Source organism: Pithys albifrons, chromosome 12, assembly GCF_047495875.1.
Source record: "Pithys albifrons albifrons isolate INPA30051 chromosome 12, PitAlb_v1, whole genome shotgun sequence".
Taxonomy (NCBI): domain Eukaryota; kingdom Metazoa; phylum Chordata; class Aves; order Passeriformes; family Thamnophilidae; genus Pithys; species Pithys albifrons.
In genome coordinates, this window is record NC_092469.1 from 15,805,306 (window position 1) to 15,832,970 (window position 27,665).

Below are 27,665 nucleotides of genomic sequence, written 5' to 3' on the forward strand. Positions count from 1 at the left end.
GATCAGAACGTGTTTGTATTTCCACTTGTTGCCAGATGTGATTGATCACCCAAAGAGGGAAGAAGGAGCAGTAGATGTACAAGGCGGGGGAACTCTGCAAAGCTTTGTGCTATGTAGGAGAGGTATTCTCCTCAGAGGGCTTCTTGTTTGATTGGGTTTTGGTTTTTTTTTTAGGATTGCAGCCTCTTGCTTATGTAGCTCTCATGATGATTTAGTGCTTATAAGACATCACTGAATATCAAGGAAGCCTTAATAAATTTGAATTGGTCTCAGTGTGGATGGAAATGAAGATGTGTTTTTATTTCATGTTGGGATGATAGAATGAATTATATCAGAAATCTGACTTCTTAGAAGAACTGGGAATTCTTGAAAAACAGTGAAAGAATACCATAGCCGGAAAAGAACACTTCGCCCCATAGAAGGTTTTTCTGAGAAAGAGCAGCATTGCTGGTGTGTTATGTTAATGTTTGGAAGATGTACCTGTGCTACTGCTGGGGCACAGCAAGGGCAGGGAGGGTGAGCCTGAAGCCAAGGGCACAAGGGCTCTGCCTTGAAGTGTCTCTGAGCAGGGTGGTGATGATGAGTTGCCTGAACAGTCCTAGAAAAAGCAAGAGGGTGACTCAGGTTATCCAGGTAGGAGCAGCAGGACGTAGGGACAGCGACAGGAGTGGAGATGAGGTTTTCAGCAGAGGTCAAAGGACGAATTAGAAGACAGGGCTCAATACAGGTGTGTGTGTTTGTGTGTGTGTGTGGCTCGGCTTCACAAACGAAGATTTGGGTATACCTGTGATATAGCTCAGGTAAGGACAGAAGGGCCAGACTTCAGGAGTGTGGATGGATCTCCTGGACCGCAGAGAAAAGGGGCCATGGCAGGAGGTAGCAGGGACACTTGCACAGGATGCTGAAGACTGAGAGCCAAACATGTCATTAGTGATCTGGGATAAGAAAAAGAAGTTTCCAGTAAAAAGTAACTTTGATATTTCTAGCTTCATAGCAGGGATAAATTCTGATATGGTAACTTGTTTTTAACAGAATATTATTCTAGTTAGGCCCTATGATTTCAGAATAATACTTCTGTCTGTAGTCTCTGTTGTAGTACTTTGACATGTATCACCACACTTTTATGGGAAAATCATTTCTTTTTATTGTAACTTTTAAATTTTATTTTTCATTAAACTTGTTTTATTGACTTTAGAAACGGATTTTAGCGATAGAAGTGTAAATCCAGAGGAAGTGAATTTATCCTGTTTTTATACCCGTAAGCATAATCTGGCACACACTTAAAAAAAAAGAAGTTGAAATTGTATAGTCAGCAGTCAAAGCTTCTTGTTAGAAAATTCTCAATCTGTAAGAGTGCTATTGATAAAGGAGCTAAAAACCTCAAAATTGATTTATTTGTTATCAGCTCAATACAGTTCGTCTGAACACTGAACTTGCTTTTGTGTTCTTCCACGTGATAAATGTATTTGCCTATGTTGTAAAATCCAAGGTAAAATAAGCTTGTGTACAAGCTGAATATAGGACTGGAAACCAGGATTTCCAGAATTTTAACTCTTGTTTCTGTCACTAAATGAGGTTGTGACCTTAAGTGACCTCTTAGGTCTCATTTGTAAAAAAAGCTGCATTCCCTTAGCAGTTTATTTAGAATTACTGGGAATTAGCATCTTATGAGATGACATTGTTTAGTATTGTTATATATTGTTATATATTGTTATATTGGTATATTTTGTTTCTATAATTGTAAATTGAGTAAAGGATGGCCTCTTTTGGACAGTCTAGTTAGGCCTTAGTACAGGCTGTGTAGTTGCAGTGAACAGCCTACTCCAGGCATGCAAATTGAGAGTTAATGAGTACTGAAAGTTTGGAGTATTTCAGGCTTTATGTTTTTTGCTGAATTATATAGTTACTTGAATTACTTGTTTTGCTACACTTAATTGATCATTTTAATTTCAGTGAATGTTTTGACAGTAAATGTTTGTAAAGCAGCTAAATGTACTTTTATGGGAGAGGCTAAAGAAGTATAAGTAGCATTCTTGCTTTCCTATTAGTTCTGTGGTACTAAAGAGACTGACAAGTGTGGTTTGGTCTTTGCACAGTGTACATGTTCTTTGCCTGCTGTGCTTATTCTTCCTATAATATAGTTAATTTTTTCCTTCCTTGCGTTATTTCCTGCCTGTAAGAACACCAGCAGGGCTGAGGGGTGGGTGTCCATGACCACAGGTGACTTGTTTTTGGTCTTATCAGTTGTAACATGCAAGGCCTTGTATTTTTCCCCCCTAGTTTGTTTTTAAACCAATGCTTTAAAAGGTGAGTTGTGCTTTATTTATTTTTTAAAAAATTATATGATCTCCTTTTTGCACAAAGTAGCATTCACTTAGTTTATAGCATAACTGACCTAGTTTGCATTTTCTTTCAACTCTATAAATTACCCTATTTTTTTCTGCTGGTATTGAGGTTTGCTACTAGTCCTCCTGAAAAATTAGGTTTTAATTTTTTTTCCTCCCTTCTAGCCAAATAAACATAAAGAAGGATGAGAAGACAGGAATTGGGGCAGGATTTATGGCCTCTTGGAGGCAGATTTTATTCCGCTATGTGTTGCTGATTTAGCTTTTGATGAAGTTATTTCATTCATCTCTGCTATGACTTTGTTACCTTCAAAATGCCTGATGTGCACAGGCTGTTCTTGTTCAGATGTTCTGCCTGGATTTCTTTGGGTGTTGAAATATTTTGAAGCAAGTAACTAGATAAATGAGAAATATTTTGTAAATGCATTAGGTATATGTCATGTGCCATATTCACAATGATAACTGAGTTGTGAAGAGTAGACTTGACTTTCATTTTTTTCTTAAGTTTCTCTAAATGGGTGAAATGTCTCTGCCAAAACTATTTCTGCATGCTTTGATCAGGATTTTGATTTCTAAGTTAAAAATACTTGACCCTAGTAGCTGTCATTGCTCACACTGTGACTACAATATGCAGTTTAGGTTCTGGAAAGGAAGTTTTTACATTTGTGGACTACTGGTCTTAAAAGCAGGAAACCAATTTTATATCCTTTACATGATAGATATTGAATCAATAAAGCATCAGCCTAAGGTTACACTTGATGTCTCCTGTGAGAAGACAATAAATCATGTTATGTGCATACAGGTATATTGACTCCATTTCTCTGGGCTTCTTATGCAAAACTGAAGGTGATTGAAACTAAACTATTAAAGTCTTATAATGGCTGGTATAAAGCCACTTAATCTGTTTTTTAAGATTTGAGATTTTAGTATTGAAAAATCTAAGTACAGCATTTAAGTCCAATTGAAAATTAATCAGGTCCTGTGTCCTGCCTCAAATGATGGTCAGTGGCAGATGGCTAAAGAGGGAGAATAACAGAATAGGCACAGAATGATTTTTTCCCTTGGTATATCCTTCTGGTCTTCAGCAATTAGCAGTTTGGGTACTTTCAGAGCTGGATGCTGCACCCACTTAAAGACTTTAATATGCACCAGTAGACTTAGACTCCTCTGTTTATAGCTTTGCTTTCCCAATGGAGCTTTGCAGACATATATTGGGGTAAAAAAATCTGACGCATGTTGGAATGGGTGGACAAAGAATATAGTCCATTTGTGCTTTCTGTTTTTGTCACTGAGTACTTTCTGAGGATAAAGAGCATGATGACTGTCACTCCTTTTATGTCTTGATTTTACTTGCTTGGGGTGAAAATGTGTAGGTCTGACAACACAGGGCATTTTTATTGCCATCTGATGGTTTCTAAAAAGGAACATCTGAGAATGAAGATGGAATGATTGATACAGCATATATCTCAGTAATGGTTTTTTTTCCTTGAAATTTTCATATCTGAATGCCAAACAAGGCATCAGTATGGATAAGTAAGTTGAGTTCATTCAAGATGAAAGGTTACTGCTGTATCATTAGTAATAAAGACATGTAAGTGAAGAAGGTTTTATAATGCTGCACTGCATTGCTGGGAATCATTTTGTTCTTGTTTTGATACTGGGTATTTGTAGTAACTGGACTTGGCATGGGCTGGACAGCAGGTATTGGAATACTGCTTGAAGAACCAGTTTTGCTTCTGATATATATAAAAATACATGGAGGATGAGGGTGTGGGTCAGAAAACCATTTTCAACCCTGTTTAGACAATGGAGTGCAACAGATTACATTCTTTTAACCACAAGATTGCCTTGACATACAGCATGTTCTCACTCTGAGAATTAGGCAGAAGCTGGTTACACAGGAATCTGGCAATCACATGTGCAAGGAGAGACATTCCTTCCTTATCTCTGTACCCCTCTAAAGGCCTGATTGCACCCTCACAGCTGGAATTTGTGCAGGAACATGTTCTGGAGGAAAAGGCACGTGTTGGAGTGTTACATTTGCAGGGAATTTTACATCTGAACTGGAATCAAAATGAGCACTGCTTTCCTTTCCAAATCAGAACAATGCTATTTTCTGGCTTTATGGGGGATTCTTTACTTCCACTTTAAGTATCAAACTATGATATTTTATTAGACTTTAATTTTCTGCAAATTATTCTTTTTGACTGCATCCCTCCAAAAGACGCTGTTCTTTTTTTTTACTGTACAGTCATTATGTATCACTCATTTGTATAACTACTGAGGAGTAAAGGTTTGAAAACCCTACCTTGTCACTCTGAGGAGAACACTGATTAAACTCACTTCTCTCTGTGAAATTCTGAGGTGTGTCTGGGTAGCCTCCTCTAGGTTTGCTCTCTGCTTTTGTCTCACATCAGGTAGATTTTTTTTCACAATCAGGAGGGTTTGCAAATGTTTTTGGTCCTCATGTGTGGGTCATGTGAACCCTTTAAACTTCTCATGTTGCTTTACTAATTTACTCTGTTAGAATATTTCTTTTGTTGCTTACTGTTGTTTAACTGGCTGGCTAGAGGAATTTCAGGGTGAAAGAAAAGTGAATTTTTTCAGGCATGTTCTATCACAGAATCCATGAAAGCATCTTACAGTTTGTCTCTTGAACATTGTAAATGATGGAGCATGTGAGAATGGCAGAATTATGGGGTATGTGTTTAGCCCACCTGTCCTGTTACCTGCTCTTCACAATTGTCTTTTCCTTGCAACAGGGGCTTGTGGGATGCCCATCAACTCCCAATCTGGACCACAACTGCTGTTTTAACAGTAGTTATGTATGATTTTAAAGGACTGCGAAATTCTATTTAAAGAGAGTAATGGGTAAATATAACGTAAGTTAGAATTTATATAACAAGTTACAAGTTGTGTAGGTTATAACAACATAAATAACTATAATAAAAACTATGTATAAATAAGATCCTTGGTATCATTGTATATTTAATTCATGTACTATAGTCATTCAGGGACTGTTCCTTGACTGTAAAATGTTGCACATAGAGATTTGTAATTGAAAACTTTATGATATTATGGTTTGTAGTTAGAGGAATAAAACTAAATTGCAATTTTTCCTAAATTGAATGTGCCACTGTCTTATGCATCTTAGCCTTTCTGACCTGGCCTTGCATGATGCTTCTTGACTTCCTGTCCTGCTGTCATTTTCTTTCATATTGGTCTGGCACTTAGTCTCACTGGAATCAATAAGGTTGCTCACATGCAAGTGTTGAATAAATAATTGATTAAGGAGATGCTACACTTGTCGCATCTTTTCCTGGCAAAGGTAGCCAACATAAAACTTCTGTTCTTTCCTTTTATGGATTATCCCTCACTTCCACTGAACTAGCAGAGTGTGGTGTCTACCAGATGGTCTGATTGTTGTGAGCTGGAATATTCATAAAGTGATGATATTACTCAATATATGCAACAATTGAGAGAAATGGCTCTTCTGCAACTGTGTAGCTCAAACCAAATGACTTTCTAGTATATCTGTCTGTTTGCCTTCTAAAAATTGTAACCTGCTCAGTTTTAAAAGCCATAATCTAGAATGACAGAGCACTCTTGGACATCACTCACCAACACTGACTGCTGTGCTCATCAAATCCTAAATGAAATATTTAAATAATTTGACGCTATAGGGAAGTTAGATAGAAAGCAGCTGATAAAGTGGCATCTATTGACATGAATAGTCCCAGTGAAGTTTGCCTGACTGGTTGACTGGGCTTTGTGTATTTACACTTATAGATAGAATTGCAGTAAAACCAGAAACATTTCTTGACAGCTGTTGTGTATTGTGACATCTGAAATTGAAACAGGCACTTCTAAGTTTTCTGCACATCTCCTCAACACAAAGGTTTTATTATAGCTCCCACTATGTTAAGGTAGTAGTTAAACTATAGTGAACTTTCTATAATGGGAATGCACTTACACTGAAGACAGATGTAGGATTTCTGTAGGAGATGGAAAATAAGATATCCCAGAATAATAAACACCTGATGACTGTGCCCATTGCAGTCTCTCTACCAGCATGATTAACCTTTTTATCTTCAATTACATTTCTAAGTGATACAATTTGTTCCAGTAAAATAGTGTGCAAATCCAGTCTTGTTCAATATTTCCCACAAATACACTGACTCGCTGTTTTGGTTTATGAAATCCTTTCTATTGTCGTGGTTCAGTGGCAAGAGAGATGAGGTAATTATGGAGCACTTTTTCCAGTGTTTTCTTTCCAGTCCATAGCTGTAGTCAATGCTGTTAGACCACTCGTATACCCAAATGTCAAAAAAGTAAGGAAAAAAGGTTCAAATATCCTTAGCAGAAAATACACTGAGGCTGCAGAAGTTAAAACAAGCATTTTTATGTCATCTGACATGTTGCTACGTTTGTTTTGAAGTAATGTTTCATTATTGCTATTGTATGATTAAATATTGAGAGTATTGCTTTTCCAATTGTTCTAGTGCAGTATTTAATGAGTGCAATTAAATGGAAAAATTGCCTTTTTAACTGATGATAGTCTATTAATGTCTCTGTTCAGAAAAGAAAAGAAGTGAATTATTAGAATGACAAATGAGTCAAAGTTACCACGGTGATGGAGAGGTGCAATTCCCCTCCACATAATCTTCAATTAGTGATCTTTGTAAGAGGATGTTTTTCAAAAGGGTAATAGAGAAGTAATGAGATCAGAAGGAGGTCAAACCCAGCCTTCTTCGTTTGGCAGTTTGATTAATTTATTTCTCCTTCTTGCAGATTGCTGTAAGGGGCTTTTGTCACCTGGTGTTTTCCATGGGACTCCAGTCAAAGTGACTGCTTATGATAGGCTTTTGTGTATCCAAGAACCACCCACTTGGAACAGAAGGTTTTTGAACGGTTCAGGTGTGTTCTTTAGTATAAGCATTCACTGATAGTTCTGAAAAGAAAGTTTTTTTTGGAAGAAACAATCCTTGACTCAATCAAGTGCATTGTGAGGATGTAAATTTCTGGACATTGTACTTGGATACAACACAGCTCACATTTCCTTCAGTTGCATTGCAGATAAGTTGAAGGAGAAAGAGTGAAAGAGTGACCCAAGAATGAAGTTGCAGTGACGATTCTTTTCCCACAGTATCTTCTTGAAAAGTCTCTCCATATTTTCATATATATGCACGTGTAGCATTTATGCATCCTTCAACCATTCTTTCCTGGCTGTTTCCCTTTCTTACCACTTGTGTAGAAACTTTTGCTTCAAGGAGCAGTGAGCTATTTCATGATGGTCATAAACCTGAGTGGCTGCAGGTCCATACAGTGTGTTAAGCCCACAAGTACCTTTTGCTATAAGTACAGTTACATCCATGTTTATCTTGTTCTCAGTAGTAATTCACCTGTTTTAAAATACTCAGAATAGTTTTTCTGCAAAACTGAAATGCCAGCAGCATTTTCTCAAGATTTTCCTCAGGTTTACTTATTTGTGCACTGATCAGTGTTGCTCTGCTGATAGTTGAATGTATCACTATGGTTTCAATTTTGACATAAATTCAGTCATTCTATGTAAAGTAACATGTCAGTAGAGGAGCAATAGATGTTAATTTAATATGACATTCTCTTGCTAGCATATGGGATAGTAACAGTTGCATGATATCCAAGATTTAGCTGTGTTTGGGTTACCTGTTTATGCTCAAGATACTCAGACAGCTTTTATTTTTGGCTTTGGTGAGGATAACACAGTGTTTTCTTACTTTCTCATGCAGTCTTTGCCACAGTAATTTAACATATGTTCATTATTATTAGTATTACTATTATTATTATTATTACTGTTACTATTATTCGCTTTAAAATATTTTACCAATAATAAGAGATGCTTTGGATTATGTAGGTCATAAAATGTTTTTATTGTACTTATGACTGTAGAATCATAGAATGATTTGTGTTGGAAGGGACCTTAAAAAGTCCTTTTTTGTAACCCATTTTGGTTAGAGAGCTATGCAGACATCTGAGCAACAAGTTGAGTAGACTCATTTTTCAAATGAGCAGAAATTATATTTGGTTAGTATGACATAGCACATGTCCTGAAATACTGGCCTCAATTCAGCACTGCTGCAAGGCCTTTGAGTTATGCCAGCAATGAATGTGGCCCGTTCTCTGTGTCCCATTGGGTATGGCCTGCACCTCTCTGTGGCTGCTGAACACCTTTGCATCCCAGGCAGTTGGGTGGATGTCTCTCTAAGGGACTGTGGATGGCCATTTAGCACAAGGAATGGGCATTCCAGCTTTGCCATGGAATTGATATAGGACTTCATCTGGGGATGTGGCTCTGTAAGCCTTAGTTTTCCCATCTGTTAAACAGAGATCACAGCCCTAACTTAAGATGATTTCTTTTTCTCCTTCTTCTTCTTCTGCTTCTCCTTCTTTTCCTCAGCCTGAGCTATTTTCACGCTGAGTTTGTTCTTCTGCTCTCTGTCACATCAGGAAAATATTTCTTGTTCAGAATTTCTGTGGGGCTACTAAGCCTTTTGAAATGGATTTACACCACGTAGAGAAGCAGACCATGGGTTTCTGTGAATGCGGATGATTTTGTCTATTCTGTCAAATTTATTTTTGGTACATGAGAGCTGCTTGTGTAAGCACTCAGTGCAGGAGGTCATGTATACTAAAGTAAACAACGTGATACATGTTAGACTTACATCTCTGAAGAAATATTACTGTGTATTGTATAATTAGGCCATCACTTAGTAAAATCTGTATAGCAGTGACCTGTAAAATTACATGAGTGGACAATGCAAGTTTGACTAAAGCTATTCATCTGCTCTGCCTATGTTTCTGAGAAGGAGATGTTAGGAAATGTTTGTCTGTCTGAGGTATTTTCATCTGGCCACTATCATGTATTTGCTATATAATTTAAATTTATTATGATTTTGATTGTTTTTCAATGTGCTTGTATGTATCAAGAAATGTGACTTCTCTAGAAAGCATAAGCCAAGACTTACTAAAAGGTATAGAATGAAATAAAAAAATTATTGTATTTATATAGTGCAATTATTGCAGATAAAAAGGTTAAATACCAAAGATTATTACAGTATTTTTATTACATTTATAATCACAGGGCACAGATACAAAACAATTTTGTGAATTTCTTCTTTTTTTAGGTACTGTCCATTTGGGGGTAATTTATACATACACATACATATATATGTGTAGAGATAAACATGTCTCCTACTTATCAAACTTCTCTCAGAACAGAAAAAATAAAATTAGATTTTTGTAAGCTGGAGTGATGTGCATGTTCTTATTTTCGATGTATGGTAAAGTAATCTTTCAATTTTATTTTTTAACAGTATTCTATAATATAAATGATCTAGTCTTTTCTTTTGCAGACTGTTTAATTCAGACAGGTTGAAGTTGCCTCCAAAGATTGGCGTCAAATTGAGGAAACCATTCATGTAGTAAATAAGATAATTTGTTTCCGCCCAAAAAGATTAAAATATAGATTTTTTTTTTTACCCCATATGATTTAACACATACAGTTTCTGCATCTCTGTGATTCTGAATACATTTTGGAATTAAGTGCTTCTACGTGGATTTCTGTTCTTCATTTTCTGCATTGAACTTTTAACTTGAATTTGTAGAATTTTAATTAATATAATCAATAAAGATCTTTATTTCCAAGACATTGATAAGCATTTATGTAATTTCAAAATATGATGGGAAACTGATGCTCCTTATGATAGCAAAGCTAGTAAGAATAAATTGCAAGTCCTACAATTTGAGTATTACTCTATAAAAAACTAGGGAAAGAAGTGTTTTGGCTCCTATTTTCTGTGCCATGTATTTCTTTGTACTTCTCATTTTTGTGTCTTCAAAAAAGGTACTGTTTCTCTAGTTGTTCATCACTCAGTCCTTCACAATATCGGTCTCACTGCTTAAAATGGTAGTTATTAAAGAAGTTTATGGGAAAATTCTGCTTGATCAAAGTGAAACAAATATTGTGAAACAAGAGATTTGAATTTATTTATATATTTACTTTCTTTTAGCTGCAAATGGTCTTAGAGTAGTGTATGGGACGTGATCTGCTGGGATTATCCGTCTTAAGCCCTGTCTGTGAAGGGCTGATATACCACGTAGCTATAAACTATCTGATAACATGTGAACTCTTTCCCTGTTGTTCCAGTGTCAGACTGCCTTTTTTCAAATCTTGGATGTGTAAACACGCTGGCCTGTTGCAAAGTCCCAGTCCCAAAAAGTTGTAAGCTCCAAAAAATAAGTGTCCCCTGCCACGGTGTTTGCAAAATTACCCTTGGGTGGATTTGGGTGACGTATCTCAGCCTGGCCCAGCTCTGTTTTTCATCGCACAGCCCGCACATTTTTCACGCCTGAGAAGCACAGTCTGCTTGTTGTACGTGGGGCCATGGCACGATGTGCTCCAGGATTGCCTTCCTGGTCGTGTGTCTGTGGCCAGAGAGTGACATGGGGGAGAATGTTGTAGTGGAAAAAGGTGACTTTCATTCTAGAGTTGTTCTTATGGTGTATTGACAGAAATGCAAACACAGTAAGACATGAATGTGTATAAGGGAACAAGCAAACCCGTGGTATTTAAGTGGTTCTTCTTGGGCTTCTCACAGGAGATGCTGATCCTTGGCGTTGGTCAGTGAAACCTAACGGGGGGTGTTGAATTAGTTTGGCAGACTTCTGATACTTATGTACTTTTCCGTCATACTAATAGAAGAATGAGAAAAATTTGGTAATTTGAGGGGAGGTTGTTTACTTAGAATAAAGAAAAAGGAGCAGTCATCTGCTGAAAATTTGGCTCTTACTGTAATGTGGTATGTGTGGGAGTTACTGTCTCTTCTACAGTGGATGTCAGGCTCATTTTGTGGCAGGGTGGTGGAATCAGTCTTATGCACTGATCTCCCCTTAGAAAATTAAATATTTAGATGGCAGAGGTCCTGTCACAGGAACTAATTAATGTTTGAAAACACTTTTGAGGTGAGCATTTATGTAACTACCTTTGTAACCATGTGGAATGGCAAGAAACTGTTGCTCTTTGGGCATGAAAGTTTATGGTTCTCCTGAGGGTTGAGTTCACCTTGGCCTGCGGTGATGGTCAGAAGAGGTTCAGTGTATATACATGGCAATTTTAAGTGCTTCTCAGATTATGTTAAACTTTAGAGAAGTCTATATTACATGTCATTAAATAAATCTGGACTGCCTTAATCATCAAAAACAAAGAAAAAAGGAAAAGTTTATTTTCTCTGTACTCTGAAGACAAAATAATGGGTTGGCTAAACTTCCTACATGAACTTGGCTCCTCCGTAATGGAATATTAAGTGCATAATGGCTCCTTATCTGTTTTTGTGCAAAATCCATTCTGGATTATTGGGCTCTATATAAATAAAGTTGTTTGCTTTTAAGGTTTTCTTTTGTGGTGTTGTTGATATCCATCTAACATTAACTTCTAGGGATTGATCAGTTCCTGGATATTCAGGTCAGTCTCTTCTTATAAGATGCAAGTTTTTTGTACAGAAAACCTGTTTCTCCAGACTGTCTGTCCACACAATTTGTCCGTAGATAAGATTTTCTGAGTGCTTTTTAGCCTCAAGCATTAGCACTTTTATAGTAAAAATCTGTGTGAGCAGAAACTTGCATTGCAGAAGTGAAGACCAGAGTATAACCATAGTGAAAAATGACACTCAGTAGAGCTGAAAGTTGAAATATCTCCTAGAAAATTTCCATGTTAAAAATAATAAATTAGTTGTTAAATAAATACGAACAACAAATGAGTTTTTCTGAGACTGAAAGAAGTTTCTGTAACTGATGACAATATTAATTTCACCTTGGTATTTAGTGTGATTCACACTGCCCTGGCAAATCTACTTAGATTTTACAAAACAAATATTTCTGAACCTTGTATCTGAAATCACACCTCAGCTCTTAATGATTTAGTTAGTTGCCACTAGATTGTCCTAAAGTCATATAAAACACTATAAATGCTCTCATTCCTTACTGTATATATTACTTTGGTAGTTTTGAGTGACAAAACTGTTTAGACACCGTGGCTGTTACCATATCATGGTTTGAAAGGTAAAACGGTACATGATCATTTTTTTAATAGGAACACTCTGTGATTCATAGGTGGTGAATATTTCATGCACTTTGCATTTGCCTTTGTGCAGGAGCATAAATGGAAAGTAAATCCATGTGTACTTTAGACAGTAAAAAGGCATTACTTTGTTACATCATATAAACATGTAGATTTGATTCTCTCTTTACTCATGCTGTAAAAAGAAAGTTTTAAAGTGTTTAGCCATACCTGAAAATGTAAATGCACGAGCCTAATGTAATGCTGAAGAAAAATTAAGACAAATGATACTGCATCCTTGCCACAAACTGCAGCTTGTACAAAATTCACTTTAGTTATTATACTGTGAATACGTGTGCTAAACCTCCTCTGTGTATGCACAATTTATGTTGAATGCAACATGAATCATTTTAATAGACCAAGCAAAAAGTCCCCAAAGTCAATTTTCAAATTATGAACCTTGGAACAGAATATAACAACAATGAACAACAAATAGTTCAGATTTTATTCTGAACTACAAATGAACCATTAAAGGTACAGTATACTCATTCAGAAAAAACAGTGTTTCCTTATAATCATAATGGCTAAAAAACATAACAAGAATATTCCTTAAAGGTCAGCTCTAAATTTTCTCTTTTACTGTACCTCATTAAGAGGGACATTCATGAAGGCTGATGCCATGAAGATTTTAACATCTATTGTGGTTAGATTCTGTCTCTAGTCTGCCATGTAACCTTGAGAAATTATTTTGTAAGTCTGGTTTTAATGCTTTGAAATTCAGGAATCCATTCAAAATTACTATTTAATTAATGGCTTGGCTGCAGATGGGTCATTTCAGAGGAGAACCTTTTTGCTGCCTGATTGCAACTGTCCAGTGTTACTAGGACACAACAAGGGTGAAATATGTTAGTTACCACACAGGAGTTTAGATCATAGTTTGATGCTGTACTGTTGATGAGGGCCATGGATACAAGCTCAGTGCTTTGGCTGAGATCATCAGTGGCCTGCTACATTCTCTCCTGTGAGAGTGGTGAGGCACTGGCACGGGTTGTCCAGAGAAGCTGTGGATGCCCCATCCCTGGATATGTTAAAGTCAGGTTGGATGGAACTTTCAACAACCTGGTATAGTGGAAGGTATCCCTGCCAATGGCAAGAGGCTTGTAAAGACATGATCTTTAAGGTCCCTTCCAACCCAAATCATTCTATGATTTAAATTAATTTTGCACTGGCAAGATGACTAAAAGGCTTTGTGCAAGAGTCTTAATGCAAGACACTCAAAGAGGTGCACTTGGCATCTGGCGGACTGACTGTGGCACCAAACGTGTCTGGGTTCTGTGGCCTGTCTATTCTTCTGTCAAGTGTAAGGGTGGTTGCCCAGTTTTTAGTTCTATATCATTACCCTTTTCAAATACAGTGAGGTGCAGTGTCCAGAGGACAGGCAGAGGAAGGGTGTAATTAGTGTGTTTCACTGGCTGCACTGGAGACTCAGCCAGGTGTGGAGGAGATTGGATGGTAGTTATGAATGAATATCATTATTTTGACAGGATGATGAATTACCATTTCTAGCTTTGGAGCCCAAGCTGAAGTGTTTTCATGTGGTCTGGTCAGCACAGGGTCCTGCAGCTTATGGCACCTTCAGAACAACATTGTAGCTTGGAAAGAAACATCAGCAAACTGAAATGGGAAATGCTCTGCTGAAAGGGATTCCATTCAGTCCTTTCCTTTGGCTGTCATCTCTCTGCTGCTTATGACACAATATTTAAATCTTAAATATATTTACTTATTTAAACCAAGTAGTTTAACTTCTTAACTGAAAAAATGTTCTTTTTGAAAGGCAAGATGAATTTTTCAGTGTGCTCTGGTTGCTGTCAGTCTTAATGGGAACCTTTCAAAACTTTACAGGGTTCAGGTATGACAAGGTGTTTACCCTTAAAAATGCAAGTAGGTATTTGCTTACGCTTGATAAATTAGTGGATGGAGATTAGGAAATTAGGAGCCAGATCTGTAACTGTACCATGTACTTTCCCAATGCTAGAAGTTACTTGGCAAAATGTTTTTTTTCTTTTTTTTTTTTTTTTTAGGTGGATAGTCATCCTTCAGGAACAAGCACCTTTAGAAAATTATTATATAGATCTTTATGGAGTTCTGAGAAGAAACTCAGGTTTTTGTCTCATCTGTTTTTATTTTCATATTTTTTTGGATAGGTCCAGCACCATAGCATGAGGCATTTGAAAAACTAAATTGAAACCAAATGTTTACAAGTGTTAAAAGGCATGTAAATGGTTGGCTTAAATATGCTCATTGCCTCATCTACTTCATTGATGGCATTTTTCATTGCTCGATACATTCATTTATGAAATGATCATGTATTTTTAGTTGACTAGACAGATGCTGGTGATTTTTTTTAAGCAAAATTCAGTACTTTTGGAGCCTTTTAATTTTTTTTTTAGCTTGCCTCTGTCTTCCTAGAATTGCCTACTTAATCAAAGTCTTATAAATATAAACCTTGTCTGCCTTATTTTCTTGGCATATCCTTTCACATGGGCCTGAGAGAATTTGTGAGTCATGCCTTGAAATGATCTGTGGTACCTCGTGCAATTCAGTGTTCTTTAACTGGTCAAATTTGCTGTCTAGTTTGGAGAGGACAGAATGAAGTAAAAGACTAAAAAATTGTACTGAATGGTGTTGTGGGAGGGGAGAAGAGGGCTATTTTCCTTTAAATTTGTCAGCCGTGTAGTTACAAACAGAAGTTGTTAGTGGTCATGGGCTTTTCGAGCTACAAGTACATGCGAAAAAGAATCTAACTCCAAAGTTCACAGCCATTGTGTAACTCGGCCATTTCTGGAAATGTTTTGTAAGGTGCATCATGGCTATGAAAATTTTACCTAAAAATAATGCAAGGATGACAGGATTCTCTAAACTAATCAACATAGTTTGTGGTGCACAGCATAGGAGCCAGGAGCTTCTTATGAAAAACTGCACAGTTCTGACTGCTTTTGGCATTAGATGGTACAAAATGATTATAGAAACTATGAAAGTGATGCATGATTATAAAAGTATAAAACTATCTTGCTTCATCAAAAATTAACTTTCCTTTTTAATTTCTGGAGAATTAAAAATGGAGAGCCTTTATATTTTGATTGAGTCAAATTTTCAGCTAATTTTATGGTACCAAGGCAAAAGGTATGTTTCAGTGGTTTGGGGGAGTTTCTATTTTGACTTCTTGCTCACCGCTCAGGGGACTATTTGTATGTCAATTACCCACAGAGGTCTAACCAAGATTGCTACAATATCATATTGTGCACTCTACTAAATTCTAAGAGACAGCCTTAGCGTTGCAGAATGTGAATTTAATACTGGTGAAGAGGGAGTATGGATCAGCAATCCATTGATTTTTGCCAGAACAAAATCAGCAGTAAGATCAGAGAAGGAGCCCTATGGATTTGTCCAGATTATGATCTACTTCATAGTTCTACTCTGATGCATGGGAACTTCTCTGACTGCTGGAGACATGAAACAGATTTGCTACAAAAAGGAACAACAAAAAGTGTTGAAAATACTTTGTTTTCTTTTTCTTGTAGATTATGAGATGTAGAAGTTATGAAAATGATGTGTATGTATGAAAAGATGTTATTTATATTCCATAAGAGTAACAGTTATTCCAATATAATGGCACGCCCCCCTCCCCCCTTCCCCTTTATTCCCCAGCATCATGCATTTTCTTCATTTTGTGATATATTATATGGCTTTTTGGTGTAACTACACTTTTAGATCTTATTGAGTAGAATTTATGTGTTGCCTTATGGAAAACTTGTTTCATAATTCATTAATTATTTACTATTACTTGACCTCACAGCACATGAAAAAGCCTATCCCATAACTATAATTTCAACTCTCTCTAGTGTGAAATCAATCACATTCTACATCTTTTATATTATTTAAAATGTGAATGATGAAATTTTCTTGTGGATTTCTCCTGAGTTACCGAGAACTTTCAAACATTAGTGTGTGTGAAATGTTCAGGCTGTCCCCTGCAGACCTGGGCGAGCTCCTGATTGCATTGCAAATGCTGCAAACCCATTGCAGTGGATGAGCTGTCCCTTTTTGTCAGTGGCACTGGGGCTGGTGCTTAAAAAAGGGCAGTCTGGGGCTGGTAAAGACCAGGAATCTTTTATAAAATTCTTCTTCATAGGATTTCTTTTTCCTTTGTGTACAAGTATGTGTTTAGATAAGGGCACAGCCTTTAATTAGTACTTCCTTCCTATCCCTACAACCCAAATTCTTTGTGTTAATGACATTACAGAACAAGTTTGACATGTAGTTTCCAGTGCTGGTGGGAACTCCTTGCCAGCTGGATAATGCTGAGTTCACCCCTGATATTTGTGTATGATGTAAGGAAGGTGATGGGTGTCGTGTTTATATTTACAGTTCAGGAACAATTGAGGAATGCTGTGGGAAGTAGCCTGGTGCATGCAAGAAAGTGCTGGAAGTTACTGATATGGAGATACACCTTCTGATTCCTTTGACAGTCATTTCTGAAAATACAAGAGCAGATAAAAGAAAAGGAGAAAGCAATGATGCACTTTCGATTTGGAGAATACTTTTTGTCTGAAAATCTGCAAAAGAAATATTATCAGAAACAAGAGTTTTTAAACTATATTTTAAATAAGAGAAATGTTCGTGGAACGAGTTATATTTGTACCTCAGTCTGCATGAGCACAGAATAGTAAGATTTTTGTCCTTGACAAAAAATCTTGCCTCTTATTATTAATTCCTTCTCCTTTTACCTGCATATGTATCCGTATTTTTTTGCTCTATGAGACAGTTTATCAACAAAATATGCCCTTTCTTCATTTTTCTTTCCAATAGTTAAATGCCAAATGTTGTAACTTCTAAAATATGTCCAGATTGCCAGATTGCATCTTATGCAAATTCCTGGCTACTTTAGAAACATATATAATCATATTAAGCCAAAGGCACTCCAGCAATTTACGTATACACTTTTATGAACATCAGATGTAATTGATTAAGCAACAAAAGCTTTGTAGGTATAGGTTTTCCTGATACCTGAGCATAGTTAGGAAAAAAATTCAGAGTACATGTAATGTTATACAAGGAAATAAAGTTAATTTTCTTGAAATATACAGTAGAACATATAGATGGAGTTTGGAAAAAAATGGTAGAATGAAAAGTATAATGCTATTTTCCTAAGCCACATTTGCTAAATGCAGACTTTTGCAAGGTCAGCAGTTATACTGGAGTTGAGCAGAAATGGCTTCAGTGGCTTTAACTTTACCAGTGCCCTTGATGAGGTGCAGAGTTGTCAGTATTCTCGTAAAATTCCTCAGTGATGGCTTCTTCTGTTCTCTTTATTTCCTTAAGTGAACATCTGTCTAATTGTTCACCTCCATTGCTTTAGTGCTTTCCTCATGCTTTCTCTGTTTCCAGACAATAAACTTTATTTTCTTCATAAGAATTCAGTCTACGCAAGGGTATTAGGCAGCTTGTTTGCACCTTTTAATTTCTGGAAGTTTTCCAGAAGGGCTTTTTGCTGTAGTTCCAATGGGTTCATCAGTGAATCATGTAACATAATGCAGCATTGTGTTTGGGTTTTTATCCGTTACCTTCTGTTTATAAACATCTGCTTGGAAATTTTCGTTTTGAATTTTTTTTTAATATGTTTTACATTTTTGCATGTGGCATGTGGGTAAGAGATATACAGTAGCTGCTATTTTTTCAGGTGTTCAGGTAGGTGCAGCCAGTATTTACCTTAACATTTGGGAAAAGCCTAAGCTACTTGCTTAAACCTCAGAATTTTAAGGTAGAATATGTGCCAGTTATTTAGCTAAGTGACTATCTGTTAAATTAAAACCAATTTAATAATTGAATGGCCAGATTAAAACGTGGCATTAACATTTAGGATTGCAGGATTGCAGAAGGCATCTTAAAAGTCTTTCTCTCCAGTACAGAGAATGTTGTTCACAAACTTACCATGCTGCTTCTTTTATGTTCAGTTCTTTGCATTCAGGTGGTTTTGCTGCTTTTTTGAAGGAGAAAGGCAGAGGTGGTGTTTGTTTGGGTTTTTTTTAAATTTAATTTCTTTCCTCTCCCTCTTACCTGTAAAACATTTATATCGAACTTGCACAACTATTCTTCAGGCAAATATTTAAAGTTAAAAATAGATGGTTACATTTTTCTTACTGTTTTAGTTGCTGTAATGGCAGCACTTCATTGTTTTGCATGTACAAACACCTTGGCAAATATAATTTTTAAGGCATATTCTTTATCCTTGTGACTATATTGTTCATGGGCAAGTTGTATTTAGGAAATAAGTGTTCTAGTAAGTTTATTGATGAGAGACTGTCCACTCTCCCACTGTATTGCTGCTTGAGGCAATTATTTTCTGGAGTATTTTTGTTATCTTGAGATATTTATCAGAAAATTCATCTATCTTCAGTAAATGAAAATTTCAAAGCTTCTCATGTTGATGGTGCTTAAAAATAAGACATTGATTGTGAACTTCATTTGCATTTACACTAAAGTAATTTTAACTTTCTTATTTATTAGAACAATGGGATGTGGCCTTCTGACCCTCCCTGTCTGGGGCTGAACAACATCAGATTTGTGCATCAGTAAAATACACAGTCTGGGCTTTCATCTCAGTTTTTAGGAAACCTTGGAATTACCTTATTTGTAATGATTTTTTTTTTGGTTTTATAGTTATATTTCTGATTACAAGGAGAACAAAATTATTCCTGAGATGGGTGACATTTTCACACAAATTTTATTTCAGCCTTTGCATTTATTTTGTTCATATTTTCTTTAACACACCATCTTTCTTTAGAAAGGAAGTTCTGACAAACTTTCTCCTTTTGTGATCACAAATCAGGTGGCATCATGGCAGATTTCCCTATTTTGCTACTGATATTCTCTTGTGCATGCAGAAAGACTTTATATTTTTGTCCAAGTCTATACTTTGTATATCGAGTGTATATTAAGAAGATGATCCTGCCAACCCTTGTACAAGAAATCTTTACTAATGTGATTCAGTCCTTTTATTTCACTTTGTAAAATTACATACATATCAATGTGACCATTTCCAATGTATCTCTTAGCCTGGGATTGCGAACAGTCGGGGAAACAAAAGAACTTGTATATGTGTTTATTTTTTGAAGATACTGTTTTGTAAGATAGCTGTGTTATATTGTTTAAATCTACAAGATTGTAACTGTGAGCTGCCAATTAAAATGCCTTAAATAGATTATTCACTTTTTCATTTCTTTTTCTTGTATATTTATTTCTGCTTATGTTGAAGCATCCTGAAATTATTCACTAATAGAGAAGTGATGAATTTTAACCATATTGATATTTTTATTTTTCTAATATTAAGAGTGGGAGGAAAGAACTGCACCGTAAAGCTCTTGGCAAGCTTTGACATGCTCCAAAATAGTTGCAATACATTTGTAAACCTGCAGACGTCACTATTCTGCCAATTAATTGTGCTGCACGAAATGTTCTACAGTGCTATGACCACCTTTAAAATACACGTTGTTCCCATCTGACAATTATAGCACTTTGTTTTTAATCTGAAACAATTTAATCAGATTTATTTTAATATTATTACTTCAATTTTTACATTCCACTAAAGGAAAGAGTATGCTTTCCTTTTTAACTTGTATGAGCCATGTCCTAAGACTTGTCTTTAATTATTAGTTATTGTTGTTTCCATACAGATTTATGAACTACTTATTTTGTGTCATATAACATACCATTTTTGAGCAACATTTTTCAATCTGAACAGAGCTTCCAGGAGGGCAAACTGCCCAGAACATCAGTGATCTCACAGTTATTACTTTGTGTCATATATAATCTTGTTTTTTCCTGCAACAAATAAATCTTTGGGCCTCCCTGCAAAAAACATTTGTGGTTACAGTATAATAAAAATAAACCGTTTGTCGTGACTGCAGCTGACATTTATCAGCCTATTTGTGGGTGCTCTTTCTCTCTCTGTATAATACGGAACATAATTTGTCACTTTGTAAATACATTCCAGCCTAAATCCCTGCCAGCATCTGTTAGTGTTTGAAGGATTAATGCACTGCACAGTGCATGTCTGCACTTTCAGGCAACAACATAGCTTATGATTATGGATCATGAGAGAACAGGGAAAAAGGGTTCATTTTGTATTTACTTAAACATTGTTGCCCTTTTGACCATCATGCTTTTCTCGTCTTGTTTGTCATCTGGAGTAGGGATGGTAACTTCCTTCTGTCTGTAACAGCTGCAAGTGAAATCTTGCTCTGTTTTATACACCAGTGTATGTAGAGCTGTATGTATGAAATAGCACATTTTTAATTTTATGGATAATTAACAACAATAATAATGTATTGCAAGAGGAACGTCGCTGGTTTAGTCCATTTAGAAGTTCCAGTTTTCCCCCCATCCTCTGCCATTTCCAACAAGTCCATTCCCCTATTACCTCCTACTTTGCTTACTTCTCAGCAACCCATAACCTGGGTTTATTTAACTGTAAAAACTTCAAATTGAGAGAGTTTTTAAAAGAAAAAAGTCTGTAGTTTCTGTGTTATCCTGATGCTTTTTGCTTTGTTGTTCTCTTTGAAAATGCATTCTGGTATCACTTCGGATCTTGCAGAATGAAAGGAATTGAAAGCATCTGAATAGGAGTCTCTCCACAGCTGAGATTCTGCTACACGTTCCCAGGCTCCCTCGATCATTCTCTAAACAAGGAGATATGTTTACTAGAATAGTAAACCATACACATGTAATATATTGCCAAGATTATTTGAGATTCCCCAAGATAAATTCAAATGAGCTTCACAGGAATGGGCATTTGGAGACAGAAAGAAGTGATCTATATCCAGGGAAAGAAAAAAATCCAGCTAAAAGTAGCTCCCAAGTAAATACCCACAGTTCATGTACATTAAGAGCTAAACAAATTCCTATTGCCAAAAGCTACAGTAGACTTTTTTCTTTTTAATGCATGCAATTTCTTGTTATTGAAGGCAACGTGTGCTGCGTGCAATGGAACCATGTACATCCAGGAACGATCAGGGCATTTGGAGCCTACTAGCTGAAGCATTCAGAAATTATAGTCCAGCACTTTTTGTGTGTGTTTTTGTTCTCTCTGCTTAAGGAATAAATAATTTTAAAAATGTCCTTAGGAGAATGACTTCTCTTACTCCTTTTAAGCATGATTTAGGGCTGCTGGGACATAGTTTACTTCAGTAAAGATATTAATTTCATAAAGAAATGCAGATGTTTTCCCTTTTTTCCTTTCTAATTGTCTTCAGAAGATATGAAAGGCCAAATTTACAGAGATATTGATCTAAGAGTTAACTATTACAAAGACTGTGAAATAACATTATTGCTTATTTTAATGGTATTTATTACAGAAGATTTATTAAAAAAGGATATTAAAATGTGAAAAATGAAGCAACCAGCAAACCATGAATAAGTGTATTTTGCATTTCTTTTTATATGTAGACATTTACTAATAGGAAGAGATACAGTTTTAAAATTATTGGAGGATTTAAAATGATTGCATGACCAAGAAAGCCCTTTCATGTCTAAGTACCCTAAGCATACCTGGAGACTTCAGTCACATTTTTGTGTTAGTGACATGGATTTTAAATTATAGGTAAATAAGATATTTGAAAGAAGGAAAAATATTACTGTGAATAGCAATGTGAGCAATGTGAGGACCAAATGTCAGATTGGTATTTGGCATCCTCAGAAACTGAACTACTTTGTGTCAGGTTGTCCTTATCAGTTTTTCACATCTCTCACCTTCAGAATTTCAGTGGCTCATTTGTTGCCTTTATATTTAATCTCTGTCCAAGGAAAGATTCAGACTTCTCTGCTGCTTTTGTAACACAGCTGAGCTCAACAGTTAAATTTCCAGTTCAGATGTGCCTTCCAGGCTATTATGTGCGTGGATCTTCCACTGCAACTTTAGAACATTCATTTGCAGGACAATTCTACAACAGCTCAAGCACTTCAGGTTTTTCTGAAGAGTCCGCTTACCACTCTAAACTGTAGATCATACCAAAAGGATTTGGATGCTCCCCAAGCATCTCAAATTGTTCTGGAGAAGGGATAGAGACAAAGACAACAATACTACTAATAATTCATTCTTCATGATACGATGTCAGTCCAAGGATGATCAGTAATCTGAGCAGTTTGCAGGCTCATACTGACCCATAAAGTCTTGATATATGTGCTGTTCACTTGACTTGGATGAAGGCAACCCCTGAAGGAATTCCATTTTTGTGAAGAACAGGAAGATCTAGCTACTTAAGCAGGAAGAACCGGCCTTTTCAAAATTAGGTTTTGGGAGAGCTCACACGTAGCATCAAAATATGTTTGAGAGGATTGAGCAAGAAGAATAACGGAAAAAATTACAGCAGTGAATTACAACTGAAATACAGGTAAAGTAACACATAGGGAAAAGGAAAACCAAGAATAAATAAGTAAATAAATTTTCTTTCTAAAGAAAGAAAGGAAACCCTTTTAATCACTGATTTTCATGAACCATCAAGTTAGTCCCAGCTATTTCCTTGTACATCACATAAATGTGTTAATAAAATAATGAATATTTAGGAAATGAGTTTTGTACCTTCTCTTGCATAAAATTAGTGAAAATTTGAAAGAACTGCATAAATATTGCTGATATTGGGGGCTGGATATGGGGAAAAAAACTAGAAAACTGAGCATAAAAATGTTACCCCATGAGGTCTTCTAATGAACTTTATTAAGGTATCTCAAACATAGGAAAAGAACATATTATTAAAGCATCCAGCATGTGTTTTGGATGGCTCTGAAAGCAGTGTGTTGCATCCATCCCCATCACCTCCATGGGAAGCAGCTGCAGAGCATTCAAAACACACAACCAGGTGAGGCTGGCGTTGCATAAATACAATTTTGCATGAAGTACCAAATGTTGACTCCATTAGGGACAATAACACTTGCAGTCCTAATCCTGAGTGAAAGCCTTTTTCCTCATTAGGTACCTCCATAAATAGTGCATGGCACTGGCTATTGACTGTCATAAGCTGTGTGTCAAATTGTCAGATGTGCTTCTAAAGCATCCCCTCCTCCATCCTCAACATGGAAATATGGGTTTATTTGGGCATTGTTTGTCATATGCCGAGATTTGGTTATTTGTTTACCTCTTTTCAGATAATTCCACAGATTTTTTCATCAGCTTTGATGTCAAATTCTTTTTTTCCTGGAGATTTTGTTTTTCTCACAATGCACATAAGAACTATCTGCATTCCATGAAGATTTTTCTGTATTGAATTAAAACTGTTTTTTACCAACTGATTGTACTTTCAGTTCCTTGAAGTCAGATATTTTTGTTATTGTGCTATGTATTCAGTTTTGAGTTAAGGACTTTTAAATATGAAAGATGTATACACACTATTTTCTGAGAGTAAAATTATAAAGTAATTTATGTAGTGTCCACTATGGTACATTTTAAGTAGGCCCTTACAAAATGACTTGTACTTACATAAGATACAGGGGCTACAGCATATTTATTAAGACTCTTCAACTCTGTATGAAACTGGAGCAGTCAGAAGTAATGGTGTCTGCTGAAAGATTCTTTATCATATGAATTTACTTTTAGTCATCTATTATTTATTTCAGCTATTTCATATGCCATTATAATAAATATTATGACAGAGAAAGCTTTTATGCTTCAACTTATTGTACTGCTCTTCACTTCCTTGCAATCCTTCAGGAAAATGTAGCTATGCTTTACCTATATTTAACGTAAATCATCACTTACATTTGAATGAAAAATTCACTATGAAAAAAGGCTCCTTCTTCAATACCAAGACACAAATGCACAATCATGTTTACTGCCAAACTACTCTACCATGCAGTGTTCATTTTTAAACAATTTTTAAGCTGTAAAGTGGATACATTGCATATAGTGAAATAGCTGGCTTTCTGCGTGTTTTCACTTTTGTGTTAGTTTCTGGCTCAATAAGCATTTTTCTAGCATGAGTGCAAAGTATAGCCAATTGCACTTAAGCATTTTTAATATTTTTTCTCCAATAGGGAGCAGCTTACATTCAAAACTGAACAAACTGTTTTTTGGTGTTTTGTAGAGTAATGAAACTTTCCTGGAAATAGTGATAAAATGCTTTTAGAACTGGGCATGAAATCGTGAAATACAAGATATAATTTTTTCTTTGCTCTTTCCAAAATGTTGTTAGGTTGGGTTTAAAAGAGAACTTGTTAGGAACTGGAGAATGATCTGCTTTCAGGTGCTTCTTCAAAGACAGAATGTTGGTGCCTGGACATTGTTAGCCTTGAACTGCTCTTTGGGCTTCATGAAATACAAATATCCCCATCCCAAACTCACCGTCTCAGTTGGTTCTGGCTGACCTGTTTTCACAGGGTTCTGTACACAGCAGGAGTGTATCCACCTCTTGTGTCTGTTCTCCTTTGGCCAGTTTGCAAAGCTGGTCTGAGTTGAATCATGAAAGGGGTTTTGGATGCAGTTGGGGTACTTGTCCCAGGGATCTGCAGCAAGGGCACTGTTTCTTTTTCAGAGGCTTTCAACAGCACCACACAGTAATGATCCTGTGATTTACAAACGAGCTCTTTAAATTATGCTACACTCATTCTATGATCTAGTTTCCCCTTAAATGATGTAATTGAAAATAAAGTAGTAGAGGGAGCATTAATATCTTTTGTCAATTTAATTTTTAAAATTCTGGAGTTTCCTGCCTGAGTGCATTGATTTTATGATGTCAGCTTAAAGACTGTCTCCTGTATTTGGGAAAGTGGCAAGTCTCATTTAAGATTTCACAACATAAAATGAGGCATAATTCAGTACTGAAAACATGTGAAGTGAAATGGTGAGAGACATCAGCATAATACAATTATGACACATTAGATCAGGATTTGCAGCATACCATTAACAATCAGTTTTGACTGCGGAGTGCAATTACAGTTAAGATGCCTTTTAGCAAAATAAAATGTTCTTTAGTTTTATTTTTTATTAAAAAACCCTATGCTTTTCTATACATGCCACAATATGTGACACACAGGCTCCTAGGGAGAGGCAAAACATTATAACAAAGGTAATACTGAGTTACTATAAGAAAACAAACATAAAACCTTCAGCTTGTCATTGATTAGAGATAGTCTTGCATTATTAAGAGCATACCTTGCAAGTATATTGCCTTATTCATAGCTTTTTTTTAAAGACACTGTGACATAGAAGTAAGAGTGGGAAAATTTGGAATAAAAACGAGTTGCTGCTAAAGGTTTAGCATTTCATGACCTCAAACTTGTAGGACTTAATGGTCTACAGAACACCTCTGTGGGGTGAAGGTGCTGGGATCTCAGTTGACAAGGGAGAATCCGAAACTTTAATAAAGTTGGAGAAAAAACTTACACTTGGCTTCTTCTTGTCTTCAGAAGCTGAGGTGGCACCTTCTGACCTGAGTGCTTTGGATGTCACATGCTTCAGTTTTTCCTGCAAGGAAACCAAAGTAAATGGGAGTGTCTGTGCTCAGTATGTATGGCTTCTACCATCAGTATTTTAAAAAACGAAAAGCAGGGAGAAAGGTGAAAAAAAATGATTTTTTAATTTCTGCTTTTTATATTTTCAATATATTAATCCACAAATCCAATCTGAGTCTGTTTAACTTTTATTTCAGAAAGTATTTTGGAGGCTTCATACTTTTTTTTCTTTGGGACTTGATGTACAGTACCTCTCTTCTGTTCTTGGAATCAGTAGCAGAAGCCTAATGAGTGTCACCAAGAGGAAAAGGATTACCTTAATGATATCATGTGGACTTCAGTCCGTCCCCCCAAGGGGACAGTAGCTAACAGCTTGTGGTGTAGTCTGTTGAGCTACTTGGTTATTATGGTTTTTGACCCCCTTGTGTCCTTGTATTTGTAACGTTCTTGTGTTCTTTCACCCTTGGGAGACACCAGAGAATGTTATAACTGAGGAAAGCAGAAGCAAAGTAAATCCAACTATGCACACCACTTCTGGAATAAGTAAACAGCTTTGAACTGCACAGTTGAAGAGAAATTGTTCAGGAATTGTATTGCATAATGCAAGGTAGCATTATCTTTCTCAAGTCTCTGACCATCAAATAGAAGAAAATATTTACGTAGTGGGGCAAAATGAATTCCAGAATGATGTAAATCTTGTGAGGATAAAAAAACTCTTTGTAGCAAAGTTTCGTTTAGCATTTTCATACTCCATCAATTGATACTTCCTATGGAGACTGAAAATGTTGAAATTTTAATTGTATTTATTTTGCTGTCCTGATAAGTCTAGCTGGAATGGGACAAAAGGAATTTGAGTGATATTCTGTTTATACCAAACGTGTAAGGTACTTGTAGTGGGCAGAATGGGTACTAGCAAAATAGAAAACAGATGTAGGAAGAAAAGTGCCAGATGTAATGAAACAGGGAGATCAGATGAATCGTTTGAGCTTGGGAGACAATGGGAGCACTCTTCCCAGCTGCCTTCTGTGCTGACATGTGTGCTGCTTCCTTTCTGTTCCTTCAGCAATGTTCCTTGTCATTGAGCAACGATCATGGTATATTCCTGTAATCCCAGAAGATCCTCTGTTGCACTGTGGTGCTAACAAAGCTCCTCTTGCCTCCCCACTCAAATGCTGTTTTTGATTGCACAGAATTGCTGCATCTGCTCCATCTCAGTGGCCTTTCTTTCAGCAGTGCCCATGTCCAGTTTGAAGCATGACTGTTACACATAGGTGTAGGCAGCATGTTGGGAGTACATGATGTGTCCCTCTAAGTATTTTTTTGCCAAATAAGCTAAGAAGAGTGAGCTGAGATTTGAAATTTTTAGATTTGGGGAGAGTACAAGGCTTTTGCTGGTTTCTTTTTATGTGCCAGAGAGTTTATGTGGTGTTGAGCAGCAGCAAGTCTAAAAGTGAGGCTAAGCACTAATACACATTCCTTATTCCTTAGGGGGTCCATCTGACTTAGATGCCAGGACAGTTGGTATTTTGCAGAGGGTCATAGATGTCTCAAAGTGTAGCATTTGTGGAAGAACAAGAGACAACCCCTGGATGTTGTGGAGCAGACACACAGCTGCAGTGAAAGGAGCGCTGGTTCAGAACTCTGGCTTGAGAGAACCACTGACTGCTTGGTTCTTGTAATGACCTTCACTTTAGTGGTTGCAATGAAAATAGACTTTTGGTTCTTTC

General features: G+C 36.4%; 1 protein-coding gene across 3 annotated transcripts in view; it reads left to right on the forward strand.

Annotated features, from left to right (window-relative positions):
- The window catches only part of WWOX (WW domain containing oxidoreductase), a 498,626-nt gene that overhangs the window by 76,709 nt on the left and 394,252 nt on the right, over positions 1-27,665 (forward strand). The window lies entirely within an intron of this gene.